General features: G+C 37.0%; 1 long non-coding RNA gene across 2 annotated transcripts in view; it reads right to left on the bottom strand.

Annotated features, from left to right (window-relative positions):
• Window positions 1-1,639: 1,639 nt before the first annotated feature.
• Window positions 1,640-6,000, bottom strand: part of LOC134554641 (uncharacterized) — a 75,591-nt gene continuing 71,230 nt past the window's right edge. For both annotated transcript variants that reach the window (XR_010081298.1, XR_010081297.1), the window contains 3 exons: window positions 4,860-5,053; window positions 3,760-3,945; window positions 1,640-2,317 (listed from right to left, as the gene is read on the bottom strand). This is a non-coding gene — a long non-coding RNA (uncharacterized LOC134554641). The remainder of the gene's footprint in view (window positions 2,318-3,759; window positions 3,946-4,859; window positions 5,054-6,000) is intronic.

Here is a 6,000-nt window from a genome sequence, read left to right as displayed (position 1 = left end):
CAATCAGAATCTTTTTATTTTGCTTTCTGCTGCCTGACACATTTCCTGGAATAAGAGATCTCTTAGAATGCAATGCTCAGAAGTGAATATTCTGACTGTGCACAAACACATGGTGAAATACAAAGCTAACTGCACATTGTTAACTGCAACTTCCCCCACTTAGCCAATGCTTGACATGTGTCAAAGGGTTTGTAGGCTTCCAAAGAAGCTAAAATAAGGAATTGGATAGTTTTCAACTGATTTTAAAAGTTTGTGGAGAAGATGAAAATCTAGCATATTTTCAAGTGGGAATAAAAAAAAAAATTAGAGATGCTTTCATGTCAGCATTTATTCAGTGTTAGTAATACATTCATCCTGTGAAGAGAACATTCTACCATTAAGTATTGTTTGGGATCTTTCATGTTCATCTGATGTCAAAGCTACTACAACAACCTGTGCATATTAGACACTGTTGTTCTCCTGCCATTATCATGTAATTTCCCAATTCCTCTGATATAACAAAATTCACACAACCACACAATAAGCTGGTCCTGAAACTCATAGCAACGTGCTGACTTGTAAAATAGTGGATTTTGGAAGGACAATTTTGTAGGAACTACTGTTGCCTAATGAACCAGGAACAACTGGCTGGGTACCATGAAGCTTCTTCAGAAAAGGCTTACATCACATTAAAAATGAATTTTCTTTCAGCCTGTTTTTATCTCTATATTATGTCCTGTTGAGGGACATCAGTAAGGGAAGAATTTTGATTGTACAAATATTTATAGATATTTCAGAGTCAAATGTAGTAATGAAATTACTTTGGGGCAGAAACTTTTTATGAATCTTCATCAGCCAACAGATACATCATCCCATGAGTTAAGTGCCAAACACATTATCTAAGACGTGATGGTGAATTCTTAGATTGTCCTTTGGTTGTCACTAGTCCTTATATCTTCACTGAAAATGAGTTCAAGTTTTTTGGGGGAATTTTTCAGTAGTTACTAGGTTTGCTGTCTTTATTTACAAAAGTATATTTATGTTGGATGTAGTTACTTTTTTTTGGGAAAAAGTCAATAGCTTTAATGTCAACACATCAGTAATGATATCTGCTAAATATTAAATGGTAGGTAAAAATCATGAGCAAACAAAAACCAAACCAGTAATGGAATAATTTTGCATTAGAAACAGAGGGAAAAATAATGGAAAATATTAGTAGGCCATTAGGCAATTAAGCATGTGGTTATGTGTTCACTTACCATCTGGGATACTGTGCCCATATGTAGAGACAACAGACAAGTTAGAACTTGATGAAAGTAGGAAAAACTCAGGGAAGGGAAGTATTAACAGCATATGGAAGAAGAAGCAGCTCTTATGTGGGGAGGGAATACAAAATCTGGTTGTTATGTGAGGTACTCCCTGTTATCTGAAAGGAAAGAACGTACACGAATTTGTGCCTGAGACTCAGTCACTTATTTCAGTTGAGACTATAACCCAAGAAACATAAAATGAATAACTCAGTCCTTAGTGAATTATTGTCCTCTGAATTTTTTTCTGCATTTCAAAGTTCAAGATAGTATTTGCACATGGGTTTTGGTTCTTCTCTACCCTGAAATAGGATGGAAAATGATGACAGAGTAGGGCACTTTGTCTCAGACTTTTTCTTTTTCTTTTTCTTTTTTTCTTTTTCTTTTTCTTTTTCTTTTTCTTTTTCTTTTTCTTTTTCTTTTTCTTTTTCTTTTTCTTTTTCTTTTTCTTTTTCTTTTTCTTTTTCTTTTTCTTTTTCCTTTTATTTTCCTTTTCCTTTTTCTTTTTCTTTTTCGAGAAGCAGAGGAGTGTCTGACTCAGAACATGTAATACAGAGAAGATCATAGACTAAACTTCTGCTATGGTCCCCAGGAAGTCCTGCTGCAGCCTTTTGTTGTTGTTCTGTCCTGTTAGCTGTCTACACTCACTCTGCATGGGTAAAAATGATAAGTTGATGTGTAGAAACTGGAAGACCCAACTTCAGAAGTTCTTTCCAATTTTAGTGTTTTACATACTCCAGGAATAGTTCCTACAGGTAATATTGGAAATTACTCTACAAAAGAATATCCTATCTTAAGAATACATTTTGTATCAGATCAAAAACACATGGTATAGACAGGACATTACAAAACATTGTGAAAATATTATGTAAAATTACTTTCAGGTCTCATTCTTCATGGAATCCTTTTTGGCAGTGTATGCTTTATTGTTGGTAGTGCCTTTCATTTGGGATACTCTGTGCCAGGGGCTGTACTTGCTTATAGTGAAATGAGTGTTCCTACTGCAGAGCTCCTCCAGCCTCAGCACTGATCTAAGAAGAATAATTAAGAGAGTTAATTTCCATTTCCTATCCCAGGGCAAATATAGTAATGAAACAGTCTGAAGATGACAAGTGATTCTAAACTTTTCTTTAAAATAAGGTTCATCAAGCCTTAGTTTGAAAGAATATGGGTGGAACTTGTAAGAGCCAATGACAGACATTGGCATTGCCAAAAAATGGGTAATGCTTCAGTATTTCAGTGCTGTGTGCCTTGCTAATTCCATCCTCTGAATACAGCTGAGAGGTGGTGCACAAAGCTGTTCTTCACATACCCACTGACATAAGTTACTAGAGACTTGGACATCCCATTGATCACAGACATGGAGAAGACCCAGAACAAGTGAACCTCTGTGGTCACTTCACAAGCAACAGGTGAAACTTAGTAGTCATTTGGTTGCCTAAGTGTAATTTTCAAATCAGGTTCTGACCACAGCTTAATTCCTCCTTCATTTCCATTATTTTATCTTATTTTGTCTTTCTTCAGCACCCCATTTAGGCCAAGAGGGATTTGCTTGGTGATTAATTTGAAATAGATGTAGGAATGCATTGGTTGGAGGGAGAGCAATATGTGCCACTCTCCGGGTTCCAGCCTGACCGAGACTTGACCCTTTTGTGCTTTGCTGTGTCTTTGGTTTTGATTTCAGTAAGTTTTGATGATGATGCTGTTCAGGAAACAGAGCAAAAGCCCATTGTTTTCTTAGATTATCTCCTCAGATGCACCCCTGAAGTATATTGCTTGGTCTGACTGCAGATCAACCACAAATGCTAAAGCAAATAATACTGTGGGAGCCTGAAAGTGCAGATGCCATTCAGAGTAGTCACAGACACTTTGATGTGGGCACTCACTATATTTCCTGTGTTTCTTCACTCTAAACATAGTTTTGGCTTTAACTGTTTTCACCCAGTCTCTCAGGCCAGATGTCCATGCCATGGAATGACAGTGTCTAAATGCTGTGCACCTGATGATTTGGTATGTACTGTTCCATAGCTTAGGCCACTAGTACCTAAAACAAAGGCATGGATGGGGAAGGATCCAACTCAAATGAATACAATGGTCACTAAGGAGTTTGAAACTCTGGGATTAATTTTTTTGTCTATAGAGACTGGTACTAGCCACTAATCCTCACCTCCAAACTCAGAAAATTAGGTATGTGACTCTGGAGTTTAAATCTGGTATAATTTGAGCCAATCTAAGAGACTTGTTGTGGCAGAGTAGTTGGAGATAAAGGAGTGGGAAATGCCTTGATTAAACAATATTATATCTTTGTAGTGGAGGAATTGAAGATATTTGTCTTCTGCCACGCTATACTATTTTCTTCATCTGTCTACTGAGCTGGTTAAAAACACAATGTAAATCTATTTGTGCAGCTAAGAGGATGATGTCTAAAAAGTTATGAATTGCATATTTGCACCAATTCTTGGCATGTTCTTACCAGTACTACAGTAGTCATTAATATCTCTTGTACTTTAGGTATTATCATCTCTTTCTCTGAAGGAATAACTTCCTCTTTTATTTCATGTGCCATGAATATTTTTCATCCACATATTTTTTTGTTCCTTTCGGCAACTATACTTCCAAGTTGCACCAGCCAGATGGGTTGGGATTTTCTTTAAAAATGCTGTGCAAGACATAAGATAATTGAAGAATCCATATTACAATAAAATATTCAAAAGACCCACAGAGCCCTCCTTTTATTTTCATTAATTTCATCTTTCTTACTATCTATGTGAAAGAAAGAGCAAAGCTTTTGTGGAAAATGGAGGGGTACTGTTCAGGTGTTTCTGTGTTAGTCATCATGCAGAGGTGATATGGCTGCTCCTCCTTGTCCACCTTTTCCTCCTAAATCTCTGTTGAGCCTGGTGTCCTGACTAATGCCTCCACAGTGCCAGTATGCCCATCTGCAAAACTACCAGGACTCTGTTTGGAAGCTCCTGTCTCCAACTACAGAGGCAGGAAAATCAAGAGTGTTGTGGGGAAATAGTAGGATTCATGGAAGTCTAAACCTGAAGGAATTGGAAGCACTTTGGGAAAAGTATGAGAATGGCCCAGCACGGTCATGCTGGCTCAAGCTCAAAAGTGTGGCAAACCTCCTTTACTACTCTGAAATCCCCTAGGAAATACCCAGAGCAAAATGTGGAAGACATAAGGTTGATCTGCCAAAAACTTCTACAGCATTTTTGAGTAAAGTATGACTGAAAGATGGTTTAGTGGGAATGTAGTATGAAGTAGGATGGGAAGCAAGGCAATAGCCTGAGAGACAGTCTAGTTAGAAAGGACACATATAGGCAGGAGAAGAGGACCACAGCCCATGGTGGAGGGGAAAAGTCACAAGACAACTTGATATAAAGCAATGTAGAATACATTAGAAAAAAAATCGTGAAGGGAGAGAGGGAAATAGGGTCACCAAGGATGTCCCAGCATAAGGAGCTTGATGTAAGCCAGAGAAAACAAGAAAGTACTATTTCTGCTTTACTTTCCACTTGGATTTCCATCAAGTGGCTTCATTGGCCAGTTTCAGTGGTTGGCTCTTACCTTTTATTGCAATAACCAGGGAAAGGTGGTTAATAAACAGACAATCCATAATTTTATTTTTTTTCCATCATGACCTCTCACAGTCATCTCCTCTCAGAGAAGAAGAATCCTAGTTGGTCTGGAAGCCACTTCATATTCCTCACCTTCCTCATCTTCCTTTATTTGTTTTCTGGCTCCCTTTCTAGAGTGGCCTACTAAGGAGAGGAAAGGACAGATAGGCTAGATTGCATTCTGTATTTTGAATATTCACTTCCATATTGTTTCTCTCTATTCTGTTCCTAGTTCTCCTCAGTTATTCAGAGGCCAATTACCACAATGCTGAAGAAAAATTGTTGACTGAGTCGAAGTCTGAACCCAAAACACACAGCCCATGAAAAACTATTGCTTTTACTCTGGAGAAAATACTACGTGTTCAAAAACATACAATGATTTCATAAGAAAATGTTCTTCACATCCATTTTCTTAAAAAGGAAAAAAGAAAGGAAAAGAGATGTTGGGGTTAATTAAATGACATTGTGTCATCAGCACACAGGAAAGGTGCATAGCAACAAGGGCAAGAGAATCTGATACAGAACTTAACACATTTGTTGTCTGCTTTGTCTGTAGGAGACTTGGACAGAAATTAAAGCACCCATGTGGTGGCTAATAATGAAGGATAGATTTATTAGCAGTGGAAATGGTCCTAAACTTTTAAGTTCTTAACATTTCATGTTTAGATGTAGATTTTTTTGGCTGAGGTGCCGTTTGGAACCGTTTCTGTCTTTGGCTTTTTTTCTTGTGTTTGAAGGCATTTGAACTCTGTTTTGCTGTAGGCTTGATAGACATGTATATACTACAAGGACAGGCAAAAAATATACAAGTGTATATGAAGACAGATTGTATATAATGAAAATTTTATGGTGACCCTAAATTCATTTTAAGTATTTCAGATTATATACTTCATAATTTTTCCTGAGCTAGGAAAATACTATAGTTAGTTTCCTTTCCTGCCAAGGAAAGGCATGGAATAAAAGCAATCCAAATAAGCATATAGTACTTCATAAAACTTTACTAAAATTGTTTGATTTTTCCTTTATAAAAATCAGGTAAAGCTTTTACAAAATCCATAACAATCCAGAGAATTTACTCTGTTAATATTATT

Source organism: Prinia subflava, chromosome 1 (assembly GCF_021018805.1).
Source record: "Prinia subflava isolate CZ2003 ecotype Zambia chromosome 1, Cam_Psub_1.2, whole genome shotgun sequence".
In the NCBI taxonomy this organism is placed as follows: Eukaryota; Metazoa; Chordata; class Aves; order Passeriformes; family Cisticolidae; genus Prinia; species Prinia subflava.
Note: the sequence above shows the minus strand (reverse complement) of the source record. Positions and strands in the feature narration are given on the sequence as shown.